At 41.4% G+C, this 15,522-nt stretch overlaps 1 protein-coding gene across 3 annotated transcripts in view; it reads left to right on the forward strand.

The window, feature by feature from the left end:
* Positions 1-629: 629 nt before the first annotated feature.
* Positions 630-15,522, forward strand: part of RUNX3 (RUNX family transcription factor 3) — a gene marked incomplete at its 3' end in the record, with an annotated part of 232,507 nt that continues 217,614 nt past the window's right edge. For all 3 annotated transcript variants that reach the window (XM_081335173.1, XM_081335175.1, XM_081335174.1), the window contains exons 1-2: positions 630-782; positions 6,035-6,394. The remainder of the gene's footprint in view (positions 783-6,034; positions 6,395-15,522) is intronic.

Raw genomic sequence — 15,522 nt, forward strand, 5'->3', positions numbered from 1 at the left:
TTGTAAGCCGCCCTGAGTCTTCGGAGAAGGGCGGGATATAAATGGAATTAAAAAATAAATAAAATAAATATGTGTTTTTCAACCTCAGCAAGTTTAAGATAGGCGGACTTCACCTGCCAGAACTCCCCAGCCTGCACATGAGATTTATTTCTCACTTTCCTCCAGCAGCTCAAGGTGGTTTATGTTGGGAAACAAACCATGGTTTAGTAGAATGTATATAACCATCCCCTACCCACTTACGATTTCTCTCTTTCAGAAGGTTAACTGATATCTTGAATATTCATTAGCCAAGTCAAAAATATTTCTCTTCAGTTAAATGTTCTACTAGATTAAGAACCAAATTAAAAAAAATTCATTTTACCTGAACTCCGTTTTCCAAGACAGAATTTTATATTTAATCCTGTCAAGCACAAGTGTGTCCATTGTTCTAGTAGTGGAAATCAAAACAGTACATTTCAGTCCTGTGGAATGAATTTGCTGTATCTCATTCAGACTTCTTGACAAAAACCTGGCATATTTTATTCAAATTTTAATGTTCATTGAAACCCATCCAGTCTTTGCACCAAGCTACATTGGTCATACGATGGCAGTATAGTTCTAAGCATTCATCTGGAGAACTAATGAAAGTAAACACCATCATGTCTCTCTCTGATATACACGAAGAAATTGTATTTTTCTTTTCCTCCGCTTCACCTTCACTAATCCAACTGAACACAACTTGGAGCAAAATGCTTGGGCGACTGTGTACTTTCATTAGAAGCTAGGTTGAGGGAAATGCTGAAGTAAGTGACTGTTCATTTCTTAAATGCAGAGGTTGCAATGAGCTGGGGGGATAATTATCTTTCAACCCCCACACACACTTTAAGATTTTTTGGGTATGACCACAACTGAGACCAGAATTTTCATCGTTAAGTAAAGGAATTGTTAAGTGAATAGCACCTGATCTTATGATTTTTGCAATGGTCATTAAGCAAATTTCTGCAGTTGCTAAGTGAATCATGGTTGTTAAGCCAAACCAGCTTCCCCTATTCACTTTGCTTGTCAGAAGCCAGCAGTCAATGTCACAAATGGCAATCACATGACCCCAGGACACTACAATCATAAATACATGCCAGTTGCCAAGCGCTGGAATTTTGATCACACAATTGTAGGAATGCTACATTGTAACTTTGAACGATAGCTAAAGCTTACATTTAAAACAATATATTAAGATACATTCTTGTATCAATGTTTATAAAATTTTACTTTCAATTTCCAATTCTATGCCATTTCTTCTAGATAAAAATTATCTTAAGAAATTACTTTGAGATCACGTTACCAAATACAATAACAAAAAGGAAATTGTTCGCTGATATTGGGGTGTTCCTCACCTAAGTTGCCTTCAGATTGTCTTTACTCTGAAAAAAATATAAATAAAAAAGAGGTGAAACTGCGTAACACAGGCTAGTTCATTCACTGCTTTGAAGCTATTAGGAAATAAACTGCTAAACCTGCTGGCCTAGAAATTATATTTCCAACCAAGCTGGGCAATTTCTGTCTAATTTGTAGTTTTTTTTCCATTAAGGAGAAATTGACTCCAAGTTAAATCTCCTTGTACAGTACCTAGGGGGGGAATAAAATATTGTACAGTAGTTAGTCTTCTATTGCCCTCTACTGGTTGCTATCAACCACTGATAATTAACTTAATCATTTAAATACATTCCTGTCATGTATTGTGAATCAGCTGCTGGCTTCCTCGTGCCCAAGATAAAATACCTTCCACAACATTACTTGTTGTCTAATGCAGTACTTTTCAACCTTGGGAGTTTCAAGATGACTTCAATTCCCAGAATTCCCTGTTGGCTGGTGAATTCTGGGAATTGCTGAGGTTGGGAAATATCGCTTTAGGATAGTGTTTTGGATTTTGTCTTAGCTATGTTGTATGAATTCAACCATGGTAATTGATAAGACATGATTTATAGCTTGGTGCAATATGTAAAACCAGCCGTTTGACAAGCAGTATATTTCAGTTAAATGGCACCATGCCTAGCATAATGAAGTGAACCCACACTTTGACTCTTCACCTAGGACAGGGGTGTCAAACTGATGGCCCATGGGCTGGATGCATCACGCAGAAGCGGTGCCCACCCCATTGCCACCAATGGCAAAACCGTCCCAATACATTGCACGACATCAGGTGATGTCGTAGGTTTGACATGTCTGATCTAGGACCTACTAAATTAAAAGACAGAAAAAAAAGAAAACTTATGGTATTTTCAAATGTTGAATAGGAATAGAATTGTTGGCATTTGCAGAATCAATATCTTTGCAAATGATGGCCTGGCTTTTAATTTTTATTACATGAAATCCTCGATTTACAACCATTTGTTTTAGTGATCATTTGAGGTTACAACGACACTGGGGGAAAAACAGACTTATGACCATTTTTCACACTTAGGACCATTGCAGCATTCCCATTCACATGATCAAAATTTGGACTCTTGGCAACTGGCATGCATTTATGACAGTTGCAGAGTCCCAAGGCCGTGTGATCACCTTTTGCAAACCTCTGACAAGCAAAGTCAAAGGGGAAGCCAAACTCACTTAACAACCCTGTCACTAACTTAATAACTGCAGTGATTCATTTAAGAATTATGGTGAGAAAGGTTGTAAAATGGGGCAAAAAAACTGTCTTGCTTAGCAACAGAAATTTTAGGTCCAATTGTGGTCGTAAGTCAAGGACTACCTGTACATTAGTTGGGTTTCATGCTGTCGGGTGGGTGCAGTACTGTTAAGATTAGGGCAACTGGCTGGAGTTGCAAAAATCTGGATGCCCATTAGAGAACAGCAGAGAGATTCAGAAACCTCCAACTTTTTCCTCCCATCTAGTGGTAACCCTAGTTATAATTGTCCAAAGCCCAGAGACATTTAATCATTTGATTGGGGAGCTAGAAGTACCTGACTAATGTGCTTAACAGAAATTAACCTGGTTAGAGCAGTACTCTATTGAAAATGAGAGAGTGCTAAGGATCAAAATCAATTCCTTGACAACCAAATTAGTGCAAGGCTGGCTTTAAATTTCATCTAAATGCCCTTAAAATGATAACCCTAACTGCATTATATCCAAGTCCCTGATCAGATAGTTCAGATGATGATAAATGGTCACACTGGAGGTGGATAGGAAAGCCAGAGGGACATCTGAATGCTTCCAAGGAAATCTTTCATTCATGCATAAAATGATGGAGGTCTTCTGCTTGGGCGTTGCTGAAATCTCCGTCTTTCACGGTAGTCTATAGGACATTGTGGCCTGTTTGATAAATCATGGTTCAACAAAACCAAAGTTTATTGTGTGGTATGTGAAAGCAGGAATTGGTTCTTGCTTCGGTTGAAGTAGTTAATTCTTGTACAAGTAGTCGTTGACTTACAACCATTCATTTAGTAACTGTTCAAAGTTACAGTGGCATTTTAAAAAGTGATGTATGGCTGATTCTCACACGGGATCAAATCTTCATTAAGGGATAAATTTGATACGGGCTCTGTAAAGATACAAATTTACACTGGGTTTATGTGAGGCATTCTTGTTGCCAAGATGCTTGGTGCAAATCTTGGTGGCACCGCAGTTTCCAAGTTTAATTCCATTCACCTAGAAGACTCCAAAATGAATGAGAACCAAGTGCAATAGAGAGCTGGTTGACCTTAAGTCAGAAGTGGGCAAGTAGGGCAATTTTACGACCTGTGGACTTCAACTCCCAGAATTCCTGAGCCAGCATGGCTGGTTCAGGAATTCTGAGAGTTAAAGTCCACAGGTCATAAAGTTGCTGACTCCTGCCCTCAGTGTAGCTGTGGGCATCTGTGCTCCATCTGCTTCAGAAATAACATCCATCCATCCATCCATCCATCCATTCATCCATCCTCTCAGAGAAGGAAAATTCAGCCAGCAGGATTCCCATGGAGCTCTCCCGGGTCCTGTTTCCTGCTGTTTTTTCTGCCAAAGAGCTTCTGAGTGGCTTTTGTCTTTGCTTGTTGCTTCTCTGGCTTGGAGCCTTGCCTTGACTCATCTTTTGGACCTGATTGACACAACCCATCAGCCATATCCTGATTCAACTGCCAGACACAGCTCACACATCCAATTAAGCCACAACAACATATATTATTTGCTCTGGACTTCAGGTTTGTGGGAATGCAGTCATATGGATTTATAAACCATGGGTTACACTAGCTTTGATATTGTATGAAACCAGTCTATTGCAGCAGCTTCCATAAATCACATTAAACAAGCCATGTCTCTAATGCAAGAAGTTCTTCACTGTGTGAGCTGTGTCATCATCACATGACTGCAGGATGTTGCAAACAACCGTCAATGTGGTCTGGTTACCAAAATGCAGTCACATGACTAGGGAACAGGTATCATAACTTTGAATCCTGGGTCATAGGTAACTTTTTAAGGGTCTGTCGTACGGTCAAAAGCTGGTCACATGACTGCATTTTGGGCACTTGGCAACCAGCCCACATTTATGGTTGTTTGCAACATTCTGCAGTCATATGATTTGATTTAAATAGCAGACAATTGGCTTGCTTAACAACCATTGCATTCACTTAATGCAGGGGTGACAAACTGCTGGCCCGCAGGCTGGATGCGTCATCCGGAAGTCGCGCCCACCCCATTGCAGGCAATGGCAAAACTGTCCCAATATGTTGCATGACGTAACGTGACGTCGCAGGTTTGACATGTCTGACTTAATGGCTGCCACATAAAAGGTAAAATTGGATGTGGTCATGTGGTGACTTGCTTAACAGCCATCACAATTTACAACCATAATTTATTTATTCATTTATTTAATTAAATTTTTATACCGCCCTATTCCCGAAGGACTCAGGGCGGTTTACAGGGCAGCATAAAATACAATATAAAAATAGTATAAAATTAAAATAGATTAAATTAATTAAGCCCAACAATTAAAACAATATTAAAAGCTAAAACCCCTTCAGTCCAGGCCTAATAGATCAAAAACCCAGGTTTTCAGGTCCCGGCGAAATGAACGCAGATCGGGGGCGGTCCGAAGTTCCACCGGTAAATCATTCCAAAGGGCAGGCGCGCCCACAGAGAATGCCCTCCCCCTGGGGATCACCCGCCGGCACTCCTTAACCGCCGGCACCCTGAGAAGGCCCTCCGTGTGGGAGCGCACAGGATGATGGGAAGTTGATGCCAGCAGCAGGTGTTCCCTTAGATAATCCGGACCCAAGCCATTTAGAGCTTTATAGGTCATTACCAGCACCTTGAATCTCACCCGGAGGGCAACTGGAAGCCAATGCAGCTCACGGAGAAGAGGTGTTACACGGGAGTATCGGGAAACTCCCATAACAACTCGCGCGGCTGCATTCTGCACCAGTTGAAGCCTCTGTGTGGTCCTCAAGGGCAGCCCCATGTAGAGAGCGTTGCACTAGTACAACCGGGAGGTCACGAGCGCATGGGTGACTGCGTAGGGCATCTCGGTCCAGATAGGGCCGCAACTGGCGCACCAGACGAAGCTGGGCAAAAGCCCCCCTGGTCACGGCTCCTATATGGTCTTCAAAATTGAGCCGTGAATCCAAGAGGACGCCCACATTGCGAGCCCTATCAATGGGAGGTAACACCTCATCCCCCATCATTAGTGATGGAACAAGCTGGTTAACCTGAGATGCCGCTATGCACAGCCACTCAGTCTTGGCAGGATTGAGACGAAGCCTGTTTCTCCCCATCCAAACCCGGACCGCCTCCAGGCAACGGGACATCACGTCGAGTGCATCACTAGGTTGGTTCGGGGTGGAAAGAAAAAGTTTGTGGGCTCCATCAGTCTGGAATTCCTATCTGGGCACAAGAGGGCAAAGTCAGAGCCCGCCTTGAATGATGTTGAACCTTATCTAGTCTTGCCCAGGTGCAAACCATCAGTCTGAGAAGATTCCTGTGTTACAGGCGTGAGCAATAAAATAGCTAATTGAACTCTTCAGGTGTGGAAATCTGGTTGTTCGTGCCTGACAGGTATGAGCTTAATTAGGTGTTATGGTTTGGTTCCAGGTAGACCCCTTGCTGGAAAGGTGCTCCACTGATGCTGAATGAACACCTGGACCACTGCTCCTGACCTGGACCCCCAGATTCTGATCCAGGATAGGGGCTTCCTCCAGCCCCTAGAAGCACCAATTTCTCAGGAAAGAGAGCAGCAAAAGACGGAAGGGTGGACATCAGCTACTCAGTTGTAACTGAAGGAAGCCAGAATGATCAGAGCCTGCTGTTATGTAGGAAGCAACATGATGAAATCAAGTTTTCTTCACTGTTGAGCTTGTTGGTTAGTGTCTTAAAACTTTGAGCTGCAAAGGCTTTTTCCTAGAAAATGGACCCACGTTGTTTTTGGATTCTTCCAAAAAGAAGCCCTGCCCGGTGAGTCTGCTTATGAATACATGAAATCTAGACTGAATTTATGAATGAGATAAAGTATTCTTTAAACAGCATAAACACAGTTACCGTATTCATGAGGCTCAGCCTATTGTTGCCTTTCCCAACCAGGTGCCCTCCAGAAGAGACATACTGACTGGGAAATCTTTGAGTTGATGTCTTAATATATGCGAAAGGCATCAGATTCGGGTTGAAGAATGCTAGGTTGGAACCTTCCTTCCTTCCTTGAGGAAGCTGCTCCACCCCAAAGTTTACACCTCTGCTGCCCTATGGCACTTTTTAGGCAGATTATACTTAGGGATACCATGGTGAGACTATTTCAAAACTGTGCTCAGAACTGGTGTCCATGGGACTTTTGGATCCAGACGTACTCTTTAAACCTAACTTAGAGGGTTAGGCTGAGTTCTCACATTGTACAGGTAGTCCTTGACTTAGGACCACAATTGAGCCCAAAATTTTTGTTGATAACTGAGACATTTGTTAAATGAGTTTTGTCCCATTAGTATGGGAATCTGGCTTCCCCACTAATTTTGTTTGTCAAAAGGTTGCAAAAGGTGATCACATGACCTTAGGACACAGCAACAGTCCTAAGTATGAGGTGGTTGCCAAGAATCTGAAGTTTGATCACAGGATCATAGGGATGCTACAAAGCTTGTAAGTGTGAAAAATGGTCATAAGTCCCCTTTTCAATGTTGTTGTAACTTTGGTCATGAAATGAACTGTTGTAAGTCAAGGACTACCTATAGTGTGCCATTGGCTTGGTATATAATATGCCAACTATGTGGTTTTGTTTTGGTGGTGGTTTTTTTTTTTGGTTTTGGTTTAGCATTGTTGGACTCACTGTAGTTTAGTTAAACCATGGCTTAGAAGAATTAATGTAGACATGGGGGTTTGGGCTTAGCATAGTGGGTAAGCCAGCCACAACTGGTTTTAAACTGTGGTTTGTGGATTAGTGTGCATTGTGAGGATAAATGGGTGTGAACAAGAGCTTATAACAGCTTTAAAAAAATTAGTTATGACCCCAGTGATGGTGACTCACCTGTGAAATTTACCTTTGCTATGTCTGAAAAATGCCAACCATATTATGGGATTTGAAAAGAAAGCTAATATTGATAGTTATGCAAAGGTAAGTCTTTGGGGAGCCCTGCCTCTTTGTAGTGCCCCTCTGGGGCCTTCTGTTCCAGAAACTGCTTGCATTCATTTGTGGGGGCTGAACTGGAAGTACTTTAATGGCTGATAGTAGAAGATATGTCTGTTGTCCTCTGAGTAATTTCCCTGTGGACTGATCTAACAGGATGAGGTAGCTTGTGAGTTTCTCCCTTCTCCACCCAGGTGCATTCATGCTCTGCCCTGGCCTGCTCTGTTTCTTGAAAATAAAAACCACATGAATTATTGTTCTGTCTGGAATGATACAGTCTGACATGAGGAGTGGACAGGCTGCAGCAAAAGCTTGCATTTTAGCTGCCACAAAACTGAACTTTTTTAACCTAATGATTGCCCCATTTGCACGTCTCTCCTCCCAACATTATGTCAAAACACACTCTGGTTGTCAATAAATGTTATCAAGACAGCTGGGTGCCGGTAGCTTTTAGGCAGCTTTGTGAAAAACATGAATTGATGATGGTGGTTTGCTAACAGAAGGAAAGCTGGCTCGGCTTTCTCCAAATTAGAACCCTATGTTGATGCTGGGATGTATTTCCTAACTGTGTTATGGGAAATGTTGGTTCTGGCCCATCTGAGGGCGGTTGCCAAATTTGGGAATGCTGGTTTAGCTTGATAGCTGAAACTGTGCAAATTCCTGACAAGAGTTCAGATCGGATGGATGGAATTCCTTTGTGGCTTAGGAGCTGGTGGTTGCGTTCAGATATTGTACTACTGTAAGTCATAATATGGTTTGTTAAGTTTGAGTGAGAGTATTGTGTGAACTTACCGGTAGTTTATTTTATTTATTTTATTTTATTTAGATTTATATACCGCCCTTTCCCGAAGGGCATTTAAAAACAGTCAATACAAACGTTAAAATAAATTAAAAGAGATTAAATAGAACCCTGAAAAAGTTATTGTGCTTTTTAATGTATGAGGAAAGCCAAGCAATTGTTACCTTTTATGTAGAGGGGGTTGTGAGCTAGCGTGCCTTACAAATCTAGTCCATTTGGTTAGCTAATTAGTCACTACTCTGTTGATCCCAGAATGAGTTAAAAATATGCAAATGATGGCTCACAACTGCAGAAAGGGCTACGGTAGTCCTCAACTTATGACCACAATTGAGCCCAAAATTTCTGTTCCTAAGCAAGACAGTTAAGTATATTTTGCCCCATTTTACAAACCTTTATTGCACAGTTTTTAAGTGAATCACTGCAGTTCGTAAGTGAATCATTTGGTCATTAAGCAAATCTGGCCTCCCCCCCCCTTGACTTTGCTTCTCAGAAAGTGGCTGGGAAGGTTATAAATAGTAATGACTGGAACCACGGGTTGCTCCAACCATCATTAATATGAGTCAGTTGCCAAGCGTCTGAACTGTTATCTCCTAACCATGGGGATGCTGCAATGCTCATAAGTGTGAAAACTGGTTATGTCACTTTTTCCAGTGCTGTTGTAACTTGGAATGGTCACTGAAAGAATGGTCGAGGATTACCTGCATAAGGTCCTGAAACAGTATGAAGAGAAGGGCGAGGGGTGACAGGGCATCAGTGTTCCAGTATCTGCCACAAAGAAGACGGAGTCAAGCTATTCTCCAAAGCACCTGAAGGCAGGACAAGAAGCAACGGATGGAAACTAGTCAAGGAGAGAAGCAACCTAGAACTAAGGAGAAACTTCCTGACAGTTAGAACAATTAACCAGTGGAACAACCTGCCTCCAGAAGATGTGAATGCTCCAACACTGGAAGCTTTTAAGAGGAGACTGGACAGCCATTTGTCTGAAATGGTATAGGGTTTCCTGCCTGAGCAGGGGGTTGGACTAGTTGACCTTCAAGGTCCCTTCCAACTACTTCTTCTTCTTCTTCTTCTTCTTCTTCTTCTTCTTCTTCTTCTTCTTCTTCTTCTTCTTCTTCTTCTTCTTCTTCTTCTTCTTCTTCTTCTTCTTCTTCTTCTTCTTCTTCATCTTCTTCTTCTTCTTCTTCTTCTTCTTCTTGTATTTTATTTATTTCAATCATAGTTTCAGATATTGAGATGAGAGTGGTGGATCAGGACAGTTTATTATCCTGAAATCCTTAAATAAGATGCAAGGGTGAAACATCTATCTCTATAAACACACGCATGTTTGTACAATCTGCTTTTGCCAGGATTCTGCATTTTTGAAAGCCACAAGATATGTTAGTTCTTTCTTTTTAGATTTCGAGAATATCCCTAATATAGGCCACAACATCCTGATTTTATAAATGATGGCTCTTTACAGAGGACCAGGTTTGTCTGAGTGTGGTAGTTGAGGCGAGTCAGGAGACAAGGAGTTGTGCTATTGAGCGATGGCCTCTTAATTTGATTAAATTAAGTTTTCTACCCTGGCTTCTTTTGACTCAGTTCATTAAAACAACCAGTTTTCAATGAGTGGTTCATTTGCTAACATCGATTCCTTTAATCGCATTTGACCATATACCTAGGTTTCTCCACTTTCTCTAATGGACATTCCCATTTATAAATCTTGTTCTAGTAGAGTAATACTTCCAGAGATGATTACTGTGTACAGGAGTAAGACAAACAGAAAAAATATCTTATGCCAGATTACATCCATCGGCTTTATTATTGATGGCTGATAGATTACTGTACTGTGTAGACATCCATGCTGTGTTCTTTCCCAACCAGGTCAGTTACAGTCATAGTAACCATATTTGTAATATGTGCCAGGGTTACACTTAACTTTAGTTAATAGGTTTAATTAGTTATTAGGACCTAATTAATAGGACTTGATAAGTTAGATATTTTGGAGCTTACATTGTACAAACGGAGACTGGTTAGTTTAAGGGGAGGACTTAGCAAATGTTAATGTTGAGTTAATTATGTTGTGTGAATGGGCCAATTTCTTGGAGATTTCTTGGAGATTCGCTTAACACAATCATTTCTCTCTGTGCTGGATTTTCAGTGCAGGAGGCATCTACAACATCCTCACAATGTTCACCCAGCCTCTGCTTAAATATGCTCAATGAGGGAGAGTCCCTCAATTCCCGAAGCTCTGTTAGGCTTGGACATGTTTAAAAAGTGCTACCGTTGCTCTCACACCAGAGTGGATCAGTTTTGAGATATCTGTAAACTAAGGAAAGGATTTAATGGGCAAACCAAAGATCTCTACACAAAGGTGAGAATACCTATTGGTCCATCTCTCTCTCACACACAAACACAAAGCAAAACTGCTTATTGCTCCTATAGTTATTTTACTTAACTTGAACATTGCCCAATTTGAATGAACTCTAGGTGGCTCGCAGAATGAAAACAAATGGTAAGATAAAATCTAGATAAAAAAACAGTGAGATGCAAAATCAAGCCAATATCAACATATATACGTACATACATACATACATACATACATACATACATACATACATACATACATACACACACACTACAAGGATCACCAGCCACCCTAGCCTACAACCTTAGAGAAAAGCCAGATCTTTAAGGACTGCTGGAACCTCATCAGGATGGGAGTCATCTGGATTTCAGATGGAACCTTGTTCCAGAGGACTGGAACCATGATAGAGAAAGTGCACTTTTGAGTTACAGGTAAATAGCATTGTTTACTCAGAGAACCTGGAGTGTGCCTACCTTGCCAGATCGAATTGGCTGGTCAGGTACCATGTGAGATAAATGTTCTCCCAAGTATAGGTAGAGCCAGTTGCAAGTGTCCAAAGTTTCATCATTTATCATTTGTAATAATAATATAATAATAAAGTTGGAAGGAAGCTTGGAGGTCATCTAGTCCAACCCCCCTGCTTAGGCAGGAAACCCTATACCATTTCAGACAAATGGCTGTCCAGTCTCTTCTTAAAAACTTCCAGCGTTGGAGCATTCACAGCTTCTGGAGGCAGGTTGTTCCACTGGTTAATTGTTTTAACTGTCAGAAAATTTCTCCTTAGTTCTAGGTTGCTTCTCTCTTTGGTTAGTTTGCTTCTTGCCCTGCCTTCAGGTGCTTTGGAGACTAGTTTGACTCCCTCTTCTTTGGGGCAGCCCCTGAGATATTGGAACACTGCTATCATGTCACCCCTCACCCTTCTCTTCGTTAAACTAGACATACCCAATTCCAGCAACTGTTCCTTATATGTTTTAGCCTCCAGTCGCCTGATCATCTTTGCTGCTCTTCTCTGTACTCTTTCTAGAGTCTCAACATCTTTTTTACATCGTGGTGACCAAAACTGGATGCAGTATTCCAAGTGTGGCCTTACCAAGGCATTGTAAAGTGGTATTAACACTACACATGATCTTGATTCTAGCCCTCTGTTAATGCAGCCTAGCACTGTATTGGCTTTTTTGGCAGCTGCAGCACACGGCTGGCTCATATTTAAGGGATTTTCTACTAGGACTCCAAGATCCCTCTCACAGTTGCTACTATTGAGCAATGTACCATCTATACTATACCTTTTTTTTTCTTTCACAGTTCCTTTAATATACCACAAACTAACCAATGAAATATAAGCATTTTTTCAAGTATTTAACATTTGTTATATCAGTAATGCTGTAGGTATTATATATCGCCATACATAAATACATACACGTAAGTTTGGGTGCTGCTCGTCCATTTCCCCTTTCACTGTATCCACCCTCCTTCTCTCTCTTCCCTCTTCTCTACTTTCTTTCTTCCTTTCTCCTTTCTTTCCTACTTCCCTCTTCTTCCTCTCCTCTCCTCTTTCCCTCACCACTCCCCTCCCGTTTCTCCCCACTTCTCCTCCTCTTTCCCTCCAACCTTCCTACTTCCTTCCCCCTCCTCTACTCTCTTCCCTCTCTCCTCTCCTTTCTTCCCTCCCATTCCTCTTCCGATACAATTCAGGGGTGATGTCCGAGCAGCTCCTCTCCTTGGATTTTCAATGTCTATATTAGGTATGATAATATCCTTATCTCCTCATTTTTCTTCCGTCTAAATTAGTGTTAGCTGTCTTTTAAGCATATTCTCTTTTTCACCCACTCATAAAATTTTCCCCAAATTTCATAATACTCTGACTCTGTCTTATCTTTAATTATCATTGTTAATCTATTCATTTCTGCACATTCCATTATTTTCCTGATCACCTCTTCTTCTGGAGGAGCTTTCAGTGCCTTCCACTTTTGTGCAAACACAATCCTAGCTGCAGTGGTTATATGAATAATCAAATATGTGTTCTCTTTGCTATATTTCTCCGGTAAAATACCCAACAGGATAATGGTCCTAATTCTATACGTTGTTGTATCATCTTTTCTATCCATGATTTAATTATGTTCCAATAGGTTTTAGCTTCTGTACACGTCCACCACATATGATAGAAAGAGCCTGGTATTTGATGGCATTTCCAACATTTCATAGATCTGTCCTTAAACATTTTAGCTAGTCTTTCTGGAGACATATGCCATCTGTAGAACATCTTGTACATATTTTCTTTATACGCTGTCGCCATTGTCAGTTTATAGTTTCTTTCCCACAATTGCTGCCATCTATCTAACTCAATTGTATATCCAAAATTTCTTGACCATTTTATCATTGACTCCTTAACTTGCTCCTCCTCTAATTCCCTATATAATAAGTAGGTATACATTTTTTTAGTCCATTTTTCTTCAGTTCCCATAAGTATTTCATCTAACTCTGTTCTCCCCAAATTAAAACTATCTATTTTAGCATAAAAAGGGACGCGGTGGCTCAGTGGGTTAGGACGCTGAGCTTGTCGATCAGAAGGTCGGCAGTTTGGCGGGTCGAATCCCGAGTGCCGCGTAACAGAGTGAGCGCCTGTTACTCGTCCCAGCTTCTGCCAACCTAGCAGTTCGAAAGCACGTAAAAATGCAAGTAGAAAAATAGGGACCGCTCCGGTGGGAAGGTAACAGCGTTCCGTGCGCCTTTGGCGTCCAGTCATGCCAGCCACATGACCACGGAGACGTCCTCGGACAAGCGCTGGCTCTTCGGCTTTGAAACGGAGATGAGCACCGGCCCCTAGAGTTGGAAACAACTAGCACGCATGTGCGGGGGAACCTTTACCTTTACCTATTTTAGCATATTTTTCATATCTAGATTGTATTTGCGTTCTCATGTACCAATCCATCTTTATTCCTTGTTCCTCTAATTGTTGTTTGGTTAGGGTTAGGGTTACATCTATACTATACCTGCATATTTGGTTTTTCTTGCCTAAATGTAGAACCTTACTTTTTTCACCATTGAATTTCATTTTGTTAGATAGCGCCCAATGATCAAGTCTGTCAAGATCCTTCTGTATCTTAAGCCTATCTTCTGGAGTGTTGGCTATTCTTGCCAGCTTAGTGTTGTCTGCAAATTTGATGAGTTCCCCATCTATCCCCTCATCCAACTCATCGATGAAGTTGTTGAAGAGCACTGGGCCCAGAGCAGAGCCCTGGGGCACCCCACTACACACTTCCCTCCATGTAGATGCAGTTCCATTGAGGACCACATGCTGAGTACGGCCGGTCAGCCAGCTACGAATCTATCTGGTGGTGATGCTGTCTAACCTACATGATCACATGACCGTGGAGATGCTACAGTGGTTGTAAGTGTGAAAAATGAGAATAAGTCACTCTTTTTCAGTGCCGCTGTAACTTTGAACGGTCACTAAACAAATGATTGTAAGTTGAGGACCCCCTATAACCAGGCCCTATGTCATTTAGCCACAACCAGCACCTTGAAATTATCGCAATAAACTATCTGTTCGTTTTCATAGCGGCCAAAGTCCTCCCTGACATTGAAGCACTTTAGTAGCTTAGCTGAAGACCTGGCAACATGTTCAGTTTTGTTTTTGGATGGAAATGTTGATTGTGAGCTAGCGTGTCTTACAAATCCAGCCCATTCGGTTAGCTAACGGGCAAGCCCTCTGCTGATTCCGGAATGAGTTAAAAATGAGCAAATGCAGGGGATTGGGGATGGCTCTCGGCTGCAGAAAGGGCTGTAGGTCACTTATCAGCGGCCTCCATCAGCAAAGCAGGAGAGATGAAAATCTGGCTAAAATACCAATGGTTTAAAAAAAGAGGAAGACCAAGGACCCGGCAGCCCTCCCTTCCCCCCACCGCCGTTAAAAATGTTGAAGCACATTTCTTAGAAAACGGTTGGTGCCATTCATAGAAGCAAGAGGAAACTTGCAGCGCTGGTTTCCTTCCGGGGAAGGTAAGGAGGCAGCATCCAGAATGAAACATCTCCAAACAAAAAACTCCTTCTTAGCCTGATGAAATCTGGCAGGAGCTTCTGAGCTCCTCAAGTAATGCTTGGGGCTGAAGATCTAGAAGAACGGTGTCTACGATCGTGGACTTCGACTTCCGGAATACCCCAATCAAGGAACAACCAGTGCAAACAAACAAGCTAAGAGTTAAACAACAGCCTTTTCAAGGAACCACTAAGAACACTCCTACCAACTCTGACAGGGCAAGTCACTAATCTATAAAAATAAGAGAAATCCTTGCTCCCTTCTAACACTGATGATGTTACCTAGTTTGGTAATGAAATGTCTGCAAGAAAACCGCCAAGCTCAGAGAGCACCAAGGACCCCACCACTCTTGGTAATTTACATTTAAAAAACAGATGAATGCATAGTTTCTCGAATCTTGCTAGAAGGTGATTAGGGCAGGGGTGTAATGGTGTTTGGTGTTACGTCCAATGCGCAACTGTAAGGATAAATACAAAAGTATTTATAGATCAAAATTTAGTAAAACAAATTAGAGATCTAAATTGTGCACATATAAAGAGGATATATAATGCTTTAATTGAATTGGATTCGGAAACGGAATTAGTTAAAGATTGTATGATAAAGTGGGCACAAAATATTCAGGAACCAATTTCGTTGGACACTTGGGAGATAATTTGGGTCAGAAATGTTAAATTTACTCAGGCTCAAAATTTAAGAGAAAATTTTTATAAAATGTTTTATAGATGGCATCTGGATCCCAAGAAGTTGTCTAACATGTATCCTAATTTACAGTCTAAATGTTGGAGATGTGGTA

The sequence above is a fragment of the Vipera berus genome (assembly GCF_964194415.1).
Source record: "Vipera berus genome assembly, chromosome: 9".
In the NCBI taxonomy this organism is placed as follows: Eukaryota; Metazoa; Chordata; class Lepidosauria; order Squamata; family Viperidae; genus Vipera; species Vipera berus.